The sequence below is a fragment of the Mustela nigripes genome, chromosome 10 (genome assembly GCF_022355385.1).
Source record: "Mustela nigripes isolate SB6536 chromosome 10, MUSNIG.SB6536, whole genome shotgun sequence".
NCBI classification, from domain to species: Eukaryota; Metazoa; Chordata; class Mammalia; order Carnivora; family Mustelidae; genus Mustela; species Mustela nigripes.
Window position 1 is genome coordinate 14,385,750 of NC_081566.1, and position 22,852 is coordinate 14,408,601.

The 22,852-nt window shown below is 43.7% G+C and overlaps 1 pseudogene; it reads right to left on the reverse strand.

Annotated features, from left to right (window-relative positions):
- LOC132026323 (uncharacterized) overlaps nucleotides 1–16,052 on the reverse strand; it is a 130,288-nt pseudogene extending 114,236 nt beyond the window's left edge.
- Between the last annotated feature and the right edge of the window lie 6,800 nt (nucleotides 16,053–22,852).

A 22,852-nucleotide genomic window follows, 5' to 3' on the forward strand; every position in this document is an offset into this window, starting at 1 on the left:
GTTAATGCAATATCAGGAATGTCAAAATAATATATGATAGTTGAAGGATAGAAGACTTTTCCTGGCGGCCCCCCCAAGCAAACAAGTTGGGATGTCCCTTACCTAGCAGAAAGGCCATGGCAGCACCAGACTTTGTATATAAAAAGGGTTTAGGGACTGCAAATTATTTAGAATTATTTAGAAAAGGGAAGAGTGGGGATGACACAAGTTTCTACTTAAATCGTATGTCATTTAGGGAGTCAGAGATGGGAGTTAGCTAGACATTATAGAGGAAGAGCTTAAGTCCTCCAAGTCATGTCCGTGGCCCTCTGAGGACCAATTTGGAAAATCCTTGATAAACTCCCACAAGGCTGACATGGAACGTCAAAGGCTTTGTAGCCTCATGTTGAAGCAGAAAACTTCTATAATCCAAGGGAAGAACTCACTTTTGCCACAAACAATCATTCCCAGGTACTGACATAGCTGAAGTACTTAGGTTTACATGAATTCACAAAAAGAGTTTTCCCAGAGAAAAGATAATCAGTCATCGAGGTTATTTTCATCTTCATGAATATGTAGTTGAAATGCTTTAAAAATCAGAATAATCCAGGCGCCTGGGTGGCTCAGTGGGTTAAAGCCTCTGCCTTCAGCTTGGGTCATGATTCCAGAGTCCTGGGATCGAGCCCTGCATCGGGCTCTCCGCTTGGCAGGGAGCCTGCCTCCTCCTCTCTCTCTGCCTGCCTCTCTGCCTACTTGTGATCTCTGTCTGTCAAATAAATAAATAAAATCTTAAAAAAAAAAAAAAAAAAGGTGGGCAGATCAGGTGCCCATGAAAAGTTATAAAATGGCATATCTAGCCTTAGGCACAAAACAACATAACCCCAAACACTTCAAGTAAGTATCCCCTACCCAAATGAAGAGGAGGGTATAATTAAAATTCATGAATTTCCAGAGAAGTAGGCACAGGCATTTCAGACAGATAAATAAATTGGTAGGAGACATGGGAAGAAGTTTAACTTAGCAAATAATGCCCAGGGGACACAAGACTCACTAGGATGAGAAAAGCATGCATAGCGGGGCAAGTATAAGGTACAATGTTAAAGTTAATGGAGGAGTCTGGTTATATATGTCATTTAGCCAAAATTCAGTTTTGCTTGAAACATCTATGTCATTAGGGCAAAATATGTGTTATGATTGTTGTTTTTTTTTACTTAAAATATCCCCTATTACGGCCTTTCACGTTAGGTGAGATAACATAAGTGAACAGACCTAAGAAAGCACGATACGATACCAGCTTCACGGCAGGGAACTTGACAAGCGTGTGCAGGAATTCTGCCTGCTCTGGGACCTTTCCGGGCTTTGACCTTTGTTTCTGAAATGTCAAGGGATCTCTTGTGTCATCATGAGTCCCCTCCCCCAATCCCTCAGAGCTGTTACCGTGAAATGGACATGAACTATGCCAAAAACGATAAGACCTGAGGATTGCTGAACACCACCAACTCTTCTGTCAACATTCCTGTCCTGAAATCTCCTTTTACTGAACAAACCTAGATCACCTTCCACTAATGACATGGGAGAGAAGAAAACTGAGGCAAATTGTCCATTCTCTCTCTCCAAAAGGTAGTTTTCAAGAGGGAAATGGAGAGATACCACCTGTCTAGTTTCTCCCGTGTTTTCTGGGTTCCACATTTTGCTCTGTAATTGTCACAAGTCGCTCCACCTGTTCATGATCAAACTGCCAAAAGGAATGGAAGCTCACCAGGAGCAAAATCGGGCTTTTCGGTGTCTTGTATATTCCCCATCACAAATTTAAAAAGTTAGCGTCAGCCTCCATGCAGAGCAGGAACTCAGCGTTAGGCAACAGAGGACAGCCTAGTTTTGCTCAGATGTTTGAAAGAATGCATGGGTCGATCAGATCATCAAATGGACCACCAAGCTATGGATCTGATAATCACAGATTTCAATCCCTTCGACTGTTGAGGAAGTCAAAATGACTAAACCGCAAGTTATCATATTAGCGCTTACCAGTTTCATGGCCACATACATGGAGTATTGAGATCTACCGCTCAGCAGTGGATTGGGGCACCTGTCCAGTCAAACTGGAGTGGAGATGGATTTTAATCTCCACAAGGGCAGAGACTGTGCTTCTGTAGTCCACACGATTCCCCAGTACCTACCACAGCGCCTGCCACCTGGTAGGTACGTTCCATAGCTTGTCATTAAGATGATCACCACCATTTCTTTCCTTCCTGGAATGCACAAACCATTCCCCTCCTGTGGGATGGTCCCTATTTCTCCAGCTCCTGGAATCTGGGATGGCTGGTGACTACTTTGATAAACAAAACATAGAAGTGACCTGCATGCTTCTAAGGCTAGGTCTTTTTTTTTTTTTTTTTTTTTTTTTGCTTTTAAAGATTTTTATTTATTTATTTGAGAGAGCGCAAGAGCAGGGGGAGCAGCAGAGGGAGAGGGAGAAGCAGGTTCCCTGCTGAGCAGAGAGCCCAATATGGGACTCGATCCCAGGACCCTGAGATTATGACCTGAGCCAAAGGCAGATGCTTAACCAACTGAGCCATTCAGGCACCCCTAAAGTTAGGTCTTAAGAGGCTTTGGCACTCGCAGGTGGACTGTAGAGCGCTTGTGCTGGGAGAAGCTGGTCACAAGGTAAGAAGGCTGATTACCAAGAGGCCAGAAGGCTCTGAGGAAGCCCAAGGTAACTATGTGGAGAGAAAGAGATTTCTGACTAGCCCCATGCCAGACATATGACTCGGAAACCCTTTAGCTGGCTCCAGCTACCATCTGGAACCCTTTAGCTAGCCTCAGCTACCATCAGACCGCAACCATATGAGGGACTCCAAGTAAGAACCATGCAGCAGAATCCATCAAACTCAAGAACCAAGAGTGATAATAATAAATTGTTGCATTAAGTCACTAGGTTTTGGAGTAGTTCATTACCAGCAACAGATAACTGGAATAGTGTTCAATGCTTATTAAATAATTTATAAAAGCAACCACTTAGAATAAAGGGTTCCCAAATGAACCCAATGAAATCCATTAAATAAATTATTAAGGTGAGGTCAACAATGGTAAAGACTATCAGAAAAATTGGACAACTCTGTGGATAATTAAGGCCAAGAGGAAATCTGTTACAGGGTAGAGAAAGTAATTTTTTTTGAGAGTGGAATTTTCCAGATTCACTAACCATCTTGACTACATTCATTAGATGATTGCTCAATGCTCTACTTCCCTTTACACAAAATAAACTCATGATTGTGTTCCATCCATGATTCTAGGTGCAAAGCAAGAGAAAATATATTTACCAAGAAGGACCATGGGTAAACAAGGGAAATAGATTTTGCGGAGCCTGGTTTTTCTATGAAGACTCTAACTCTTCTCTCTATTCTTTTAATTTTATAAAATAGACTTCAGTCCAGGTACACTGTGTAAAACAACTAAATATAGCCAGAGATCAGGGTGGGTGGGAATGGAAAAGAGAGGCTAAATACTGGGCACTAGCAGCTCTTACATCATCACATCCCCCATAATTGTGCTATTATGCACACAACACTTCAGCTAGATACGGTCGCCACTTCATAATGATAAAAAGATTAATTAGTGACATGATCCATATCTTTCACTTCTTTGATGGTTGTAAATAAGTCTGAGTCATTCTACTATTATTTTTACCATAGACACAATAGTCTTACCCCTTTTTGATGAGGAAAATAAATACCAAGAGGATGTCTTTAATCTTCTACAGGGTTTTAACTTTGTGCCTTTCTAGATGAGACGACACCAGGGTCTCGCCCTCCCTTTCCTGAGTATCCTTTTCTTATGGCCGAACAGGTCCTTTCTAATACCCAAGTCTACCCCACCCCCACCTCATTTACACAATACTCCCCACTTTGCCCCAACATGAACTCACAAACCCCACATTCCCAAAGAGATCCCAGCTCTGCCAAAGCACAAAAGTCATGTTTGGAGCCAAATGAATAAAATATAGAAATACTTTGACTAACTCTACACAACCAACTTGATTATGTGTGTATATATGTGTGGGTGTGTGTATGTATGTACATATATACATGTGTATATATATATATATATATATATATGTGTGTGTGTGTGTGTGTGTGTTTGTTTTAAACTACATTGGCCGTCTCTACAGATCCACTATCCCAGATCATTACCAAAGTCTCCACTTTTTGGCTGTGTGGACAGGACACAGAGCTCAAACTGAAGGTCACCTGTGGAGCTTGGAAGACAAGAAAGGAAGACTGCTTAGCTGAAGAAGAAACTAGGGCAGCCATTAGAGAGAATCATCAGATTCTGCAAACAGGACCCTTGAATTCTAACTTAAATACATGGGACTTTCTTATTTGCTAGTGATTCTGTTGTCATGCCATCCAAATCAATTCACAACAGTTTTTTGTCTGGTATTATCTAGCACTGGGGAATAGAGAATTGATTAAGATCTGCCCTCAAGAATCTAGAGAAAATGGGTTATGGAGGGATGACCACTTGGATTTACTCTAGCAAGGACAAAGAACATTTGTGCCTGACATTTTTTTTGTTGAAACTCAACAAGCACCACCTTTGTCCTTCTAAGCTCCCCTCTGTCCCGTAAGGGCTGAAAGCCTGACAACTACATTCCCAGACTCCTTGAGCAGTAGTGTTTTGGTCCTCCCTGTCATTGAGAGATGCTCTTGCAATCCCTGGAAGATGGAGGGAAAAGCCATGTCTCCCTATCAGAAGCTACAAGCAGGTGTGTGGGCACTGGCAGAAAGCAGACACAGGGCTCCGTGTCATTCTACTAAGCTTCACCCCCATCGGTGCTGCAGACAGCTGAGATCATTGGAGGCGATCTGACGCCCTGCTGATGCCTTCACTTGAGATCTCCTGAAAGTCAGCAACAACGTCCTTGACCTTGACCCTGATTCTCACGGTGATTCTGGTCTTCTAATCCTCTACCCTCTTACACTGAATTCCTCCCTGATGAAATACTTTGAGTACCGTCCGAACGTGATAGGTATGTTTCAGTAATAAACACCTCTCCGCCCCAAACCCTGAATACAACAAAATACAGTTCATTTCTTGTTCAGGTTATAAGCTGAGTGGTTTCTATCTTGTAGCTCTATCATCTGAAATACACCTCCTTCAAGATCCAGTGGAAGAGAAGAAAGAAACAGGAAACATACATACACTCTTAACTCCCTGGACCAGAGGTGGCACCGTACTTATGTTTACACTCCATTACCAAGAATCGGTCCTCTGGCCTCAATTACATTGCAAGAGTGAGGACATTATGATCTTCCCAAGGGCCCAGGGAAGAGAGATCATTTGGTGAAGACATTACATTGCATCTGCCACAACAGGCTTCCGTTTTTCTGACTAAACTCGCCTATAATAGTTCATACCAGATATGGTGTTCTGTAACAAAACACTAAAATGTGTGGCATTGACTCTGTGGTCAGGTTGCTAGAAGCAGATATGTTGGTCTGCATGGCTGGAGAGCCATTACATGCAGTGGAAAAATACTTGGCAAAACTGCTGCTTTTAGTAACTTGAAAGTCAGACCACATGACTCTTAAACTTGTAGGTGAAAAATAGCATGTGTTGGTTGTTATTGGCTGCTTTGGTTACCATAATAGAAGAAGAAGATATCAGGAAATAATGAACCTGGGGCGGGGGTTGTGTTTTGTTTTGTTTTGTTTTTTTCTTTAGCAAAGGTGAGAAGAAAAAGTAACTACTAGAGCTCCCTTCTGGTATCGATTTCTATATTCCTCAAGGTAAATAACACTTGCTGGGAAAACAAACAATTCCCGACAGCTCAGGGACTAAACAAATGAACATGTATCTGTCACTCACAAAAAATCTCATGTGCATGTTCCTGGTTGGGCAGCTTCTTCTGGGCTGCTCTTCTCCAAGCAGTGATTTGGGAATCCACATTCCTTCCATGCTCTACATCTATGCATGGATGACATCAAAGCATTATCTCGCCAGAAGATGGACAGAGAGAGAACAGAGAAGCTACCTGTGTCTTAACTGAGCCCCAAAGGGACACATCTCTCTTCATCACAGTTCATATTCCGCTGATAGGAACCAGTCCCGGTGGTCCCATATCACCGCAAGGGAGGCCGGGAAATGTAGTCTTCTCCAAGAATTTGCATCCCAGGAGCACCACCGCTGGGCAGAAGGGGAGGATGTATCTTCATTGGCCTGCTAGGCACCTCTGTTGGGGGACTGTGATGCTCCTTTTTTTTTTTTTTTTTTTTTTTTTTCTGCTGCGGTATCCTTTCTTTCCCTCACATTCATAATATAGCTTTGTGCTCCTTCTAACTCCTCTTCCCTGTCCCTTTTGACAACTACTTTCTCTCTTTTGTCTTTTGTTTGCTTTTCCTTTCCCCTCTTATTTTACTGTTAAAGATAATGAATCTGCAGCATTCTACTGTCTGAGAAATTTCTAAGCATGAGGTCAGGAGAAAAAGATGGGGCTGTCATCTTGTCCGAATTGAGAAAGGAAGTCATCCCTGGACCTTTCCTCCTGTCTCAATTCCCATCTTATTCTCACTGTGGGAAGTGACAGGCCTGCAGAAAGGGGCGGTCAGAAAGATCTAACAGAGCCAGCAAAATTATCTGCGAGGTTGGTGATGCTTTTCCTACTTCCTTGTTCCATGTTCTTTGGTGGTTTTTGTTTTTTCAGGGTCCGTGCTAGCCTTGGGATGAAAGTTTCAAGTGTTCATTTTTTTTCTCTTTATTCAGTTATTAAAAGAGACTACCCTTCATTGCTGGATGAAAATGACAAACGTGATCCAAACGGTTTCAACTATTTGATAACACGATGAGAGAGGAGTTTCCTTCACTCACGGAAGCAATTTTTATCCATTTTCAGTTTGAAGGCAAAAAATAAGCGTTTTTTGAAAATGTGAAATTTAAATATTTATGACGTGCTAATGCCAGATTCCTCCATGAAAGGTGACCAGTCCAGGTCACTAGGGCTCCCTCACAGCCTACCTAACCCTACACTTTATTTGGTGGGGGTTGGGGGGGGGGGTTGTGCTTAGGACAGAAAACTAAGGCCAAAGTTCCTAATCCAATAGTTCCTGTGCTTTGGAATCATCCCCAGTGTAGTGAGGATTGGCCTGCTCAGAAATCCGAGTTTTCTAACTTTAATTGGAATCCATGTCCAACAAGACCCGATTCTCTCAATCCTGTGTCATTATGCAGCAAAGAGTCCCAGGGAAGTCACGGCCTCTCAGCATCTTTCTATTTCTGTGTGTGCTCTCTTCTCTGGCGAGGTAGCTGACTTGAAGCGAGAGCCCTAGAGCCCTGACAAGCTCCTCGAGGCCCTTTTGAATATAAGAGCGCTATATTGGGGGCAGCAAAAATAATAACAATACCAAAATGCTTTACATCCTTGCCAGATATTGTGCAAGCCCTGCGATATTTAATCCTCTCACAAATGTTACAGGAACAGGTATGAGGATTATCGTCCCTATTTTATAGATGGAGAAACTGAGGCTTGGAGAAATGAAGTCACTCTTGAGGAGCTATCATTATTGATTTTTCCTTCAAGAACTTCAGCTTGATTCTGTTTGACTGTTGATCCACTCAACTACTAGTCTAATTCCATAAAAGGATCCCAAAGAGTTGGAATAAGGACAATGGGAAGAGGGTAGGTTGAGCCTCAGAAAATAAGGGGTAAAAATGCAAATTTTCACAGAAATGAATCATAACAATAATAACTACCAACATTTCTTGAACACTTGCTACATTGCCAAGCACTGCTCTAAATCTTTTATATGGGTTGGGGCACCTGGTTGGCTCAGTGGGTTAAGCCTCTGCCTTCGACTCAGGTCATGATCTCAGGGTCTTGGGATCGAGCCTCGAATCGGGCTCTCTGCTCAGCGGGGAGCCTGCCTCCTCCTCTCTCTCTGCCTGCCTCTCTGCCTCCTTGTGATCTCTCTCTCTTTATGTCAAATAAATAAAATCTTAAAAAAAAAAATCTTTTACATGGGTTAACTAATCCACGGAATCTTCATAACAACACTTAGAGACGAGTGTTATTTATTCCCATCATCTTAATTCTTTTTTTTTTTTTCCCCCAAAACTGAAGTGCAGGGGAATTAAGTTTCAGGATCACACAACCAGCAATCAGCAAGATGTAGAGGACTTGAAATAAGAACATCAAGAACCTATTTGTCCTCCATGGAGGTAAGAATGGGCAGACTGGAAACATAGCTCTGGCAAGTTCTTCAGCATAGCTCACCTTCTGTGACTCACTCACGCAGTCCGAACCATCCCTCAGGCAAAGCAGATCCAAGGCTCTGGTGCAACCTCTTTCCTCCATCTGAACAGAGGAAGTTTTGGATGATGGCTGTGGTCCTCAGAACATCCCTCATCCCTCCCTCACCAGACCACGAGGGTTCCAGTGCCAAGGAGCTCTTCTGTCCTATTGAAAGCAAAGAATGGTTGCCTGTGAAAAAAGTACAAAGAGCAAGCAAATTTAGTCAGTTTATGCAAAACACAAAATGGCATCTGCCATCTGGAAAAATACACCAAAGCCGTAAGCCGTCAAGCCCCTTTCAAGACTTTGGCATATCAAATCAACATTTTTTTTTTTTTTTTAACGTCTGAAAGGTCCATGTGAACTCCCAGTTTCATTAAATATAATTCCCTCTTCCCCATTCCTGCCATTGGCCGGCCGCTCCCCCAGCACACACTCCTCCCAGTTGAAATATACACACATACGTACATATTCTCCCCCTTCTCAGAGGCACAAAGATCATTGGGAGGGAGGCCTTGACAACAGAGAGCTTTCAAAGAGAACATTTTTTTAAAAATCACTCATAATTACCTTCTTCTTTTACATTTAAAGTGATTTAAACAAAAACACTCGCTTTGGTATTGCGTACATCTACGTATCTGGAAGCTAGTTTTTCACTGACATTCCAGCGGCCCCAGAATTGTGGGTTGATGCTGCTGCTGACATCACAACCACAAACTCCTGCTCTTGCCTCCACCTGTGCTCATTTCAAGGCCTTCCAGCCGGCTGAGATCAAGGAGGGCGGCACTCAGGCTTTGCCTGGGTTTCAGGCAGGGCGAGCGGGGCATCCAGGCAGAAACGCGTCCATCACACAGGCATGGAAAGAAGATGCTGTCGGAGCTTACTTAAGAGTTATGGTTACCGGGGCAGGAGCTGAGACCTGGAAAATCACCATGAGGTGTAGGAGGGGGAAGCAGATCACAGCACATGAACTGAGAAGGGACGGAATCATGGCTGAGGATGAAGTTAAATATGGGTTTGGATTCAAGGAGCCTGGAGCATGGTCAGAAAGAGCCAGTTAGGGGCACCTGGGTGGCTCAGTGGGTTAAAGCCTCTGCCTTGGGCTCAGGTCCTGGGATGGAGCCCTGCATCGGGCTCTCTGCTCAGCAGGGAGCCTGCTTCCCCGGCCCCCCCCCTTCCTGCCTCTCTGCCTACTTGTGATCTCTGCCTGTCAAATAAATAAATAAAATCTTTAAAAAAAGAAAGAAAGAAAGAAAGAGAGCGGGAAGACAAGATCACTGACCAGCGCTTATGAGACGGTAACTAAGAGGCAGGACGTGATTCCCATGGGGCAGCCGCTTCTCACCCATGAGATCACCGGCAGAGCAGCTCTCTCTAAAGGCGGGTCCTTTATGTCTGAGAAGACTGGGATCCGGGGAGGTAAGGTCACACTGCTGGTGGCAGGGTCTACATTTAAAGATGGGTGGTCTAATTTCAGAGTCCATCCTATCACCACCCTGTTTGGGGGCCTAGCCTGTATGTAGAGCCCAAACAGGAAAGTTACATATCCCGGGACTATGAATTTTCTCCTGGTTGTCAAATGACAGGCAACGTTTACTTCACATACTGCTCTATATTTCTCTATTCTCTACGATAAAAATATTTCAAAGATTACTGGGAAAAGAAGCTAAAGCGTGCCTCACGTGAGGGAAAGAAGCTACAATTTGGTTAATGAAGAAAACTTGTGTTCTCAGGAACAGAGGAGCCTCTGAGGCCGGAAGCAGGAGCGAGGGTCTGAGTGGCAGCCAGGATTGGTCCCGGGGCTGTTCAGATCAGATTTCATCGCTGTCTGTGACCGGGATACACCTTTTATCTGCAATCGTTCAGCTCTTCCTAGGCCAATGCCCTTCCAAGGCCCAGGGTGATTCCCAAGGTTGGACCTTTGAGGGGAGGAAAGGAGTGCTGGGGTGCGGGGGGTGGGGTGGGTGGGCAGGGGTGATGAGCTGGGGGCAGTTTGCATCTCCAGGGCTGACCTGTTCAGAGCATCAGATTCTGCCCCTCTTTCCTTAGTACCATTCGATCACGTGTGTTTGCCCCCCCCCCCCCCACACTGAGTCAGGGTCATTCCCCCTCAACCCCCGACTCAGAAGGGCCCGGTGACAGGTTACTTTCTAGTTGCAACAAAATTAGGGAGACACAGTGAAGTTTCCTGCAAGCTGGTGTGTTACGCATAACCTGCTTTAACAGAAAGAGGCATGGCCAGGAGTCTGCCAGAACTCCCTTAAAACCCTAGCTCAGCTACTTATCAGCTGTGTGACCGTGGACAATTTATTTAACCACTTTGGTCCTCAGTTTCCTCATCTGTAAAATGCAAGATGCTAGTTAGAAGGACTGGATTGGCTCATTATATTACAAAAATAATAATTATTATCATTTATTTTCATACTACACTATTAATATTATTACTATGTATTATTAATAGCATATACTATTAATAATAACAATTATTTTTAATAATTAAATTACTATACTATTCCACTGTATTATTACTATCATCGGCGACAGTGATAACATCAGATTCCCTCACGGTAGAAGACCCGCTCCTGCCACTTCTGGGACGTTGCCAAGTTGCTACAGAAATGATGTGACAATGGACTCCAATATATTATTGAAATGACATTCTCCAACTCCAGGGGCTGAGGAGCTGGTTGCCACCACAGAACCCCCTTTAGGCCAGTCTTTTGAGTGTCATTTACACCAGTTTGGAAGTAATCTGCCTGCTCGCCCTTCCAGCAAAGGATGTCATGATCAGCTAATGGAAAGTGACAAGAAGGGATATAATGAATGAGAGGGAGTTAAAGTTTGGGATAAAAAAAAAAAAAGAGCCTTGTTCTTTTGGGGAATGCACAATGCTAAGCATACCATGTTAAATCGTGCGTGTCAAATAATGGACTAATTAAGAATCTTCATCCAGTTTTTTTTTTTTCACATCTCATTTTTGTTGTCCTTTCGTAGATGTATTTTTCAAATTAGCTCTTAGCTCTTTAAATAAGTACAAAGGGGAGAGCAAAAAAAAACAAAAAAACTTGTCCATCAGAGAAGCCAAAGATAAATGTAAAAGGAAATGCACCAGGAATGGAGATGAGGGCTTTGCAGGATATGTTGGGAAGTTTTATAATCATAGCAGCAACTTCTTAAATAATGGAATTTAATAACATATAATAAACTATGATCTAGTAGAACTCTGATTCAATCCCACTAATTGTTTGAGCCAGCGAAATGAAGGCAAAGTTTATCGTGCCAACACGCTGCTAATGCCATTGAACACCGCGGGGGACAGACAATTGTTCCCAGCTGCCCACCTCCTCTCACCCAGAGGGCACATGGTCGCTGCCCTCCAAACACCAGGCTGAATCCCCAACTTTCAATGGCAATCCTAGTTCTAGGACTTTAAAGTCACAGAATGTAATTTTTGCAATCAACAAACTATTGTATTAAGCTGAGAACAGAGGGATAACTAGATACAAAGCCTCCAATTAGGTTATAAAAAATAATAACCAATATGCTTCCACGCTAATGCCAAAAAGTACAAAAACCTATAATAAATCTAATTGAGCACATGATCATAAGCACTGTTTTTCTACCTACATAGTTCTGCTATATTAAGGTATACTCCAAATAGAGAAACACTTTTTTTTTTTCATTGTTATTGAAAAGGGTGCGCTTTTTTTCTTCTTAATTTGGATCATTTTACCAGTATCAAATAATGGGAAGGTGTAACGAAGGAAAAATTTTCTCTGTCAGTACTCATTGATTATGTTTAAGTGTAAAAATGAAGAAAGGAATTGCAGCAATTATCTGGATAATTCAGATCTCCCCCAAAAGATTAGAGGTCTCTAATAAAAACATATTGTTTTTGCCTGAATTACTCAGATAATAGCCTTAGTTTTCACTTTATAAGTGTGGACCAGGCTATTGACGAAAAATCTTTTGTAATCATTTAAAAGGGTGGGTTTTTTTTTTTTTCAGGTTTTTCTGACAATTCAGAGTATGATTTCTTTGTACCTAAACTTGAATGTGCCTCAAAAAATACAATCTAAAATTCTACAGAACATTTTGCAAAGCAGCTATTTAATTTACTAAAAAAAAAAAAAAAAAAGACAACTAATGTGCAAAATAGGTATTCCCTTCCCTTTCCCAAAGAGGTCCATGAAATCTTGGTGACTTTTGGGGGCAAAAAAGGGGAGTGAAATACCTCTGTAAACTGAGAGTCTAAAAACAGGAAAATTAGTCTTGTGCCACGGCTGTGAGCAGCTAATAAAGAAAACATCATTAGAAGAGATTAAGGTTCAAATCAAGGTCAGAAAAGAGACTGGTTGAGGGAAAATGCCATGTCCCAGTGAGTAGCAGTTTAAGTGAGACAGTTTCCCCCTGAATCAGTCTTAGGTTGAAAAATTACACTGTTGGGGTTAATAAAGAGGCTGGGCATTTGTTTGGACTGAGACTTCAATTAAAATGTTATTTGGGGCAGCCAGAGCTAATGTCTTGCTTAGAGGTAAACTGAACCGCCTTTTAAGAGGTTGGAGGAAAAAAAAAAAAAAAGAAGCAGCAGCAGAAGAAAAAAGACCACCTAATCTGTCAAAGACCCTGAATAACTGGCAGGAAGAATTGTGTTTGCTGGACCTGTGCCCAACTCAGCAGTGAGCATTCTTAAGGGTTTTGTGACATCATCTGGGACAGCTGAGGTTGTCGGAGTTTGTGATTGTTGCGCTAGGTCAGGAATCTGCTGTTCAGCTGAGCCTTCTTTGAGACAAAGAAAAAAATCTGGGTGGTGTAATATGCCAAGGTTTGGGCTTGATGTTTTCGTTTTTGGTTCTGGTTTTTAATGCCCCAAAAGAGGTGGGACCAAGAATCCCAGGTCTTAGTCTCGTGATTCTAGCCCAGGAACAAAAATTGTTGAATACAGTTCATTGAATTTCTCTGTCCATACCGATTTGCCCACAGTTCAACAAAACCACCAAAGTTTGCTTTCATTTCACTTCTTTAGGGTAAGTGAAAATCCGCCCGGAATAAGCTCCTCTCCTCTGCATTCACTCCTGGCCTCCACCGGGATTCAGTACACATGTTTGCTCTGGCCAGCATCAGGCATACCTTGGTCAACAAAGCAGACACGTTTTCTAGCCTTTATGAGGCTTAGAGCTTGAGGGAAGGGAGCGCAGTCAATACGTAGAAAGATAAGTAAATATATAATTACAAACTGGTAAGCTTAAAGGAAACAGTGCGAAGCTGGGAACAGAGTCCTTTCCTTTCCAATCTTCCTCTCCCGTAAAGCCCTGAGCAGCAACTGCTGGAAACCCTCTGGTTAGAGCACGGGGTGGTTGGGGAGCTAGTTAATGGTAGATACAAACTATGTGACTCTCTGTTGGGGAGTCTGGGATCTGGTTGTGGAGATAAACAGTGTGATGCACAGAGGGAAAGGGGTGGGACAGACTAAAACCGTGGAGACTGGAGCCAAAATGAACTTACAGAATGGACTTTGGGGTTTTTTCTGTCAAAAGAGTGGTACAAACAAAGCAATGGGCTCCTATATATAAAGGTGCAGAACCAGAAAGGGCCCCTGGGGCAGGGAAAGACACTGCTTTATGGGAGAAGTGGGGCCAGGTGACCACACCATAGGAAAGGTGTGCTGGGTTCACAGAAGAACATGGGAACCATCCCGATCGTGCACTTCCTTTCTGCTGTGCAGTTCTTTTTTAAAACCAAGACAAGAGAACGGACCCAATTAGTCTGACTCTTAAGTCACACTGAGCCCCAAGGTCCAGTTCTCTCCAAAGTAGAGAAAAAAAAAAAACAACAACCTGTGAGAGCATGAATTCCCCACCTCCACCATTCCACCCAAATTAAAACAAAATAGAGCTAATGGAATAGGTTTGGTCTTCAGAATAGTCTTTAAGACAGGGTTGGTTGAAAGAGAAGTGGCAGACCGTGCCTTTAGCCTGAGCCCCACCGCAGCATCGTGCAAAATGGGAAGATAACGCTGTGAAAGGAAAATGCCAAAAATGAGATCATTGCAATGGGAACAAGGGAACCAGCAAGCTGAGAAGTAACACACCATCATGAGCGCCACGTCTGTCCAAGTTGTGGCAAAATCTGCCAAGCCCAGATTGACTTCATTAGTCACTTAGATGCACAGATATCACAAAAAAAAAAAAAAAAAAAAAAAAAAAAAAAAAAAAAAAAATCCCCCTCCTCCTCACTGAGAAATAGTTGATCATTGGCATAAATAGAAACCGATTAGAACACCAATTCTTCAAAGCATAAACATTTCATTCACCAACCAGTTGCTATTTGGCCCGTGGCAATTAAGGAAGAACCTGTGCAATGTTACCACCCCAAAGGTGTGATTATAGTCAGCTTCAGCAGGAAGTTAGGTTGGATGTGGATTCCTAACAAAAGCGGGGTGAGCTGGCAAGATGACATCTTCCCAGACACAGTCACGGAACTTGGAGAGAAGCAAGCATTGCTCTATTAGCCTTCTTCAGCCCTTCACTCCTTCTGGTCTACTGGAACCAACCTGATTTTCATTCAGCAGTTCTTCGTCAGGTACTTTCCAGATGCCGGGCATTGTGTTGGCCATTGGGAATTCTGCACTGAACAGGACAGCCAGAAGCTTGCCCTCTTATCCTTCCCAACTTACCTTCAGCCCGCTCTGCCCCCGTACCCGGCTTAACTATTTTCCAGAGTTTTCAACACAGCCTGATACCATACCCCATCTGTAGGCACCTCTCACTCACTGCCTCGCTCACGAGCTCCACGGACAGAGACTCTGTCTGTCTGTGTGGCATTCCCGACATCTAGGCCACATCAAGGGCTCAAAGAATATTTGTTGGATGAATAAAGCTTACGTTGTAATAATTTATTGCAATTATGGTGAGCAGAATAAAAGAAAACTCTAGCTGATATGAGCCTGTATCATTCAAGTGTCTAACTTGGGAAATGAGGGAGGCCCTTCCTGAGCAAATACTTTGAAGTGGTCCCCTAAGGTGGGGAGTCCGTCCGGAGGAAGGGTTGGGGAGACCTTGTGCGCACGCGCGTGGGCAGCCGCCTGTACAGGGGCGCTGGCGGGCAGGGAAGCAGCAGGAGCAAGGCCAGGGATGTGGAGACGCGGGGAGGACGGGCAGTTCCAGGAGATGAGGCGGGAGCCCAGGACAGAAGCCAGATTATGCAAAGTCTTGTCAGGCACATTCAGGATTTTGGACTTTATCCTAAGAGCAGTGCGAAGAGTTTTAGGCAGTGACACGATCACAATTCCCAATTCATGAATCTCTCTAATAAGCACAAAAGCAAGCATTTAAATCTGAGCCCTCTGAAACTGACTGGGCCTAAGAAACAACTGGAGTTTTCAGCATGCTTAGAAGAGGGAAGTATGAAGACCTAGTCATGTCTCCTGGGTGTATACCAGAGGTGCCACATTATAACAGGCCACAGCTAACAGATGGGAGTCTTGATTTGGTTTGTTTTGGTTTTTAAGGGACTGTAATCTAGCTACAGAGAGCCAGTGAGCACCCAAGAAAACTAAAGGAAACTTAGGAATCACACAAGAACAAGTCTGCCTGTCCTCTGCCTGTGTTGAGGCCACCACAGCCACATCTGGCCCTTCCTGGTCTGGCAGGACAAAGGTTGGCTCCTCTTCCTCCTCCAGGCCTCCCCCCGGGAGGCTCTGAACCCCACTGCAAGAGCCCACGTCCAGGTCGCCAAGCACAGAAGCAGTGTGTCTCCTCAGTGACACGTACGTGCCGCCCGCCATCCTGTCCCTCACCCCACCATCATGGTGTCTCACCTGGGACCCAGCACCAGGACACAACACACCCAATCGGTGCCCAATAAATACTTGTTGGATTAATATTAGAGTGCGTTATGACATCATTTCCTTACAGCTCTGCCGCAAACGCTGATGGAGTGCCTACTTTGTGCACAGTGTTGAAGCTTTTCATGCATTCTCATTTAATCTCCACGACAATCTCATAAGGCAAGTATTATTACGCCCAGTTGGCAGACAAGGAAACTAAGGCTCAGAGAGGTGTGGCGACTTGCTTAAGATTTCTCTCACGGTGCAACAGGGAACGCACTTCTGTTCCTCTCCTCAGCCCATGGTCTGATTAATTAACTGGGCTTATGCTCACCTTCTCCCTGAAGGCTTCCTTGATACTCCCTGCTTCCCTGAAGCTAAGCCTCGGGGCTCCTAAAGTGTTTCGTGTCAACATGTATTCATAACTCTCTGACCTAATGTCTTCCCAGCCACCCTGTGACTGCCTCAGATGGGTCTGACTTATCATTATCATCAATGCTGAGCACGGTGTTTGGCACAGGATGTGGCGGTAAATTAATATTTGTTCAAGAATAAATGGATGGATGAATAAACCCAAAGGCGATCTCATATAAATTCTAAATTCGCCCTTTAAGAAGCTCATTAAGAAAATACATTATACACACACCCTAACAGATAAATTGAAGAGTGAGCATTCATGTTGACAAAAATTCAACACCATCTACCCTTTCCTCTGCTTCCACCCACTGCGGTGGTCCTTTACGTACTGGTTTCTCTGGTAAATTGAAAATCTGGTTTATTTTCAAAATTAGAGATGCCAATATTGTGCCATGACATAAAGAGAGAAAAGGGAATCGTGAAGACATGTGTATGACTACGCATGAGTCATGGGTCCACGCACAAGCTGAGAGGCCGCGTGGTAGGAGCAAACAGCAAAGGGAATTATTCACTGCCCCCTGATTTTTCCCTCAGAAGTATAGAAAGAGCTTTATTTCATTTAAAAAGGAAGAGGGGAGATATTGGTTTTTAAACTTGGAATATACCCTGTAGAAATACTTCACATACAAAAGCTAAACTATTCCCAACCAATCACAACTCAGAAGTTGGAATCTCCACGACGAGATTGCTACACTAGAAACAACCTGTTTATTAGCTCATAAAAGACATGTCACTGAACAATTCATAATAGGGGGTCTGAGGGAAATAACTCACCCATTGTGAAGTCAATGTTCAAATCAATATCCCTTGGGGAGAAAAATATTGCTCATTGATGGAGATTGATTTTTCTTTTTCTTAAGAAATTCTCGACAACATTTTTTCTCACAGTGAATGTAACTCAACATGCAGATGTCAAGGTCTATGTCTCCCTATCTTCATTAATATGATATTCAAAAATTATTAGTGTAATTATAAATACCTTTCCACCTGTTGAAAAATAGACTCCAGTTTCATTCTTTAAAATCTCATTTTAATATCCAAGCAACATGACCACACAGCAACTTGATTTATGTCCTCTGCTTCACTTAACAGCATTCTTACAGGCAAGATAATACTTTTCCATATTATAAAACAATAAAAAGTTAACAGAAACCCCAAGAAAACTGGGTCCTAGATTTGTTTACCTACGAATTTAGTGACTAGTTTTAAAAAAAAAAATCTGTTTTTCTTCTTACCCTTCCCATTCCCACTTGTACCCCCGAATGATCACAGCAACATTGAATCTAGCCATTTACTAACTGCTTTCATGAGAGCAAGAAATTTTAATCGGCAAACAGAAAAGAAGGCTGGGTCTAATTGGTTTTATATTTAACATGTTGCTTCAAGATGATGAATCTTGGGGGTGCCTGGGTGGCTCAGTGGGTTAAGCCTGTCTTCAGCTCAGGTCATGATCTCAGGGTCCTGGGATCAAGCCCCACATTGGGCTCTCTGCTCAGCAGGGAGCCTGCTTCCCTTTCTCTCTCTTCCTGTCTCTCTGCCTACTGGTGATCTCTGTCAAATAAATAAATAAAATTAAAAAAAAAAAAGATGACTCTCATAAACTTATTTATAAGACTGTAGTTTGCTTACATTTTTTTTAAATTCATAGATTGCCCTCTTGGGTCAAATGTGTGACCAAAAGAAAGCTTGCCTTCTACCCTTTTGAAACTCAGAAGTTGCATAAGAAAGGACAGATGGATGGTTTGGGGAAAAAAGAAATGTCGTTCAATTAATGTTTGTTGAAAAGGGTGTCACAGATCATTGGCAGAATTTCCACTCATTGGCAACTCCCCCAAGCAGCCAACGATTAATTGAGCACCCAGACTACTGAGTTCTATTAGGGGAGGAGAATGATGTGTTGGTGATGACAGAGGCAGAGCTGGGGAACCAACAGAAGTGTAAATGGATGAACCATCTTTGACAATGTAGGAAGAACATCACTGATACCTTAGTAGCCAAACATTCAGTTTTTGTTATTTGGGGGATGGAGATGGATTCATTATCAAGCCACATTCTTATATCCCATCCCCCCATCCCCCACCCCCCCCCCCCCCCGTGTCTAAAAGAACAGATTTCTTAAATGGCTTGAGTAGACGAAATTAGGAGAACACTTCAAGGACTGTCACCCTGTCATGACCTACAGCTTAACTTTAGGAAAAATTCAAACCACACTTAATACGCTGTTTTTTTTCTCATCTAATAGTGTAACTAAAAGTGTATCATAACACACTAGATGTTGTATAGAACAAAGCAAAGCAAAAACAAAAAAATGAAATTAAAAACCATTTACAGGAGCGCCTGGGTGGTTCAGTGGGTAAGGCCTCTGCTTTCAGCTCAGGTCATGATCCCAGGGTCCTGGGATGGAGCCCCGCATCAGGCTTTCTGCTCAGCAGGGACCCTGCGTCCACCCCCCCCCCCCCCCACCCCCTGCCTCTTTGCCCACTTGTGATCTCTGTCTGTCGAATAAAAAAAAAAAAACTTTAAAAAAAAAAAAAAAACCATTTAGGACTTAAGCCTCTCCTAAAAATTTGTGTCTGTTGGAAGTGAAAAGAACATGATCTACCAGAAAGACAAAAATTAATATTTATTAGTCTTTTCATCGTCTACTTATTTAAAACTCAAAAATTATTTTCATGCTTTGGTAGGGCTATCTGGTTGCTGATCACTTCAGAAGCGTTTCTGCTTTTATCACAAATTAAGAAATGTGGACATTGAGAAACTGAGACTAGAAATACCTACAGACACTGGGAACAAACTACAAAAATGAGCAAATTACTATGATGAGCAAAGCAGGGAAGAAGAGATATGGTCCTCTAGGAAAACTGGGGCAGCCACGAGCAGATCACATCTGGGATTTGCTTCAAACTGACCTGGAACCAGAATGGATCTCCAGACTGTTTTATGCACAACACAGAAGGGGCACTGTGGCCTGTGCTTGAGATCCTGGTGGAGAGATGGGGAGAGTGAAAAGTGAAATCTGCAGAAATTGACCAAATGGTTTCTCTGGCAGGTCCAGGCATAACTTTACCCCTCTTAGGGTGATCCATGAGTGGGGGTCTGTCAAAAGCTTCCAGCTAACCCTCCCACTGAAGCAGGGTTCTGAAGGTGTCAGCAGGACTTGGTTGACTGGACCATTCATGGAGCTTCGGTTAATTATTGACTGATTAAAGATTGCCCTTATCTTTCCATCGGGACCTGGCTCAAGACTTAACGGTAAGCAATTTAGAGCCAGTGCGCCCTTACCCACTTACCCACGTGTTTTTTTGTGTTGATTGTTGTTTCTTTCTTAATTCTCCTTTGGGTCACTTTAGCTTGTTTTTCCCCATAAATCACATTCAGATCAGAATGGCCAGTCCTTACAGGGCTTGAGAGTCTTGGAAAGGACTGGAAACAAGAGGGCCTGGGTCTAAGTCCAGGTATAAAAGCCCTGAGAACTGCTGCTTTTTATTTTATAATTATTATTATTATTATTATTATTATTATTATTTTGCAAGACTTTGCTTATTGGGGCAGGTTTCCCCATGAAGCCTCTGGGAGAAAAGCAAGGCCTTTTTGTCTCTAAAATGCTGGGATGCTCGGGTCCTGGATGAGGATCAGCCCCCCAGTCTGCAAGGCGGCCTGTCCTCTCTGCTGAAGGCCTCTTGGCAAAGCCTGGGGACCAGCCCAGGCAGCTCGGGCCCAGCTGCCCCAGATAAGAGGTGGCCCGTGTTAATACACAGACTTCCTCTGCACCTCAGCAGGGCCTTCCTTTTCCAAACAGTCTCCCTTTAATGTTGGCGAATGTTGTTTTTCCATTGACTCAACATCTCGCCTCTGGTGGTAAGCCAGTGGGGAAAGTTGGAGCGGGGGAGGGAGGAGGAAGGTGGGAGAGCCATGCCAAAGCAAGAGAGAGAGGGCCGGAGGCCACATTTCCAAACATGCTAACCACCTGCTTTGGAAAGGCAGTGACCGAGCCTAAAGTTCTTGCTTCCTTTTGACTGAGATCAGCCTTTTGTTCCCCATCTGGGATGGGCCCTGGACACCCTCCTCCCCAGGACACTGCCCCCTCAAGCAGCAGTTACTTCAATGTGGCAACCACAGTGAAGGAGCCACAACTTTCCTCTATGAATCTCACAGTCTTATCTGTTCGATTCGATCTCTCGAATAAGAGAGTTACTGGGGTGTGTGGAAAAGGGAAAAGAAATAAAAGAGCAGATGGAGAAAGTGAGCAGGTGAGGGAAGAAAGAAAAGAGCAGAGAAAGGGAAAGTGAGGGAAAGAAAAAAAATCAGAAGCCCGGAAGTGAAAGGCGAACAGGAGAGCATAAAAGATTAAAACAAGAAAAGAACTCAAGGAGGAAGTGGAGAGGGGGAGGATGGTTGAAAAATAAAATCTTCGAAATCAGAGTGTTGCCCCGGAAGCCCGCGTTTTGCACCCACAGGACTGACCTACGCTGGGCTGGGGATGGAGGGTAGTCCCCTCAGGGGGCTTCTCTGGGCCCCTGGAGGTCAAAGGGCATCTTCAAAACCAAATCTTGATTAGAGCAAGCTAAATGTTTTGACTTGAAGGAGACACGAAGGATTAAAAAGCAAAATAGAGCAGCGTGGGTAAGAAAGAAACAGGAAAAGAAAGAAAATTAAAAAAAAAAAAAAAACCTCACAGGAGACACAAAGGGAATGATAGAAAACACTTCTGAATCAGCTAGTCATCTACTAACAAGCTGCAAAGATTTCCAATGACAAGTTGTCACATTAGTTTAGTGAAACTGAAGCAGTACTTATCCCCTTTCCTGTGCTTAATCTCTCCCTGCGTGCCACAAAAACATGCTACCACGTTTAATAGGATTAGTTTCGTTCACTTTCTCCCCCCACCCCTTTTATTTTTTACAATTCTATTTTCAGCAATACAGGGATCCTTGAATTCATCGACTTCCTGCAGTGCACGGCAAAACCTGGCATGCATGGTTTTTACCCTTTTAAAGACTCTATTTGAATCTGAAGAATGTCATTTGACTATTTTGTACCTTTTCTCCCCAATGAATTACTTGCTCCTCATGGAAATCTCCATAGCTTAGAGGGTGGGGGAGGGGGCGTTGATGGTAAAAGGGTCGAGATGTGGAACTGGGGCTAGAAAAAGCTGACGAAGCCCAGTCTTGCCGGGGTTATGTGCCCTGGGAGAAACTGTTCCAGCTCTGACCACAGGCAAACCTGGGTGCTAATTCTGACTGAAAATTGCCAGCTTTGTGGCCTTGAGCAAGTGGTGAAACCTTCCCCAGCCTCAGTCTATTCATCCTTACAGTGGGGATAATTCTTAGCAGGGCTCTTGAGAGAACTGCCCTTAATATACTTTGTTTCTACCCTTCTAAGTTTCACTTTTTCTTACTGTATTATGTTCCTGAAATCAGTGTGTCTTACAATCCCTGGTACATTTCAGGGTCATCATGTTTTGTTTTTTCTCTCAAAGGCCATCTTTAAATTGAGTGTGTCTCACCATCGACAGGATTTTAGAATTTAAAAATGGCAGCATGGTGTAGAGCCTCGGGCCCAGTTATAACACTGGAAGTGCTCTAGAAATGCTGAATTGTCCATCATTGCTTATAACCACATCTATTTGCTTCTTTCTGAATTCTCACTCAAACACGATGGGATACAGAGAGGAGGAGGTGTGGCCACTTTTGCCCCTCATCCAGAATCTTCTAGACTTGTGCTCCTAAGTTTCAGAAACTGATGTATTCAAACATAGAACTATCCACCCATGTTGACTAACACCCCAAACCCTCCAGTCCACTCTGCTCCCTCACTGGGGTCACCAACTGACGTTCTCAGCACGGCGTTGTGAACATCAGCTGTCTGTTGAATTGTGTTATTCCATTTTCTTAGAGTCCACTTTGGGTTATGCACCCCTCCTGCCTTCTGCACGCTCCCCCAGGCACTACCATCAGATCAGCACGGAGGAGATTGGGGGGTGAGAGTGCTTTATCTGTGCGGGAAAAGGAGAAGGCCCAGGGGACCTGGGGCATGGGGAGCAACACTAGGCCTACAGTAGGAATGGGGTCCAGGAAGGGAGGCCCTGCTGGGGGCAAAGGGCTCTGCCTACAGAGGAAAAAGGGAGCAGGGAACAGGGTACCCCCCACTGTACACCTGCCAGCTCCCACACCCTCGGGGGGAGGCCCCAGGGTGCCACACCCGGCCTGAGTCAGCCCTGAAGCAGGGTCCCAGGGCTTCCCTGTCAAGCCAGCCAGGGGGTTCCTAAGTCTCAGCTGGCTAGTGAGGGCCTGAGGAAGCCCAGTCACTGTACCTTTCATCCTCCCTTGAGCAAAGGTCAC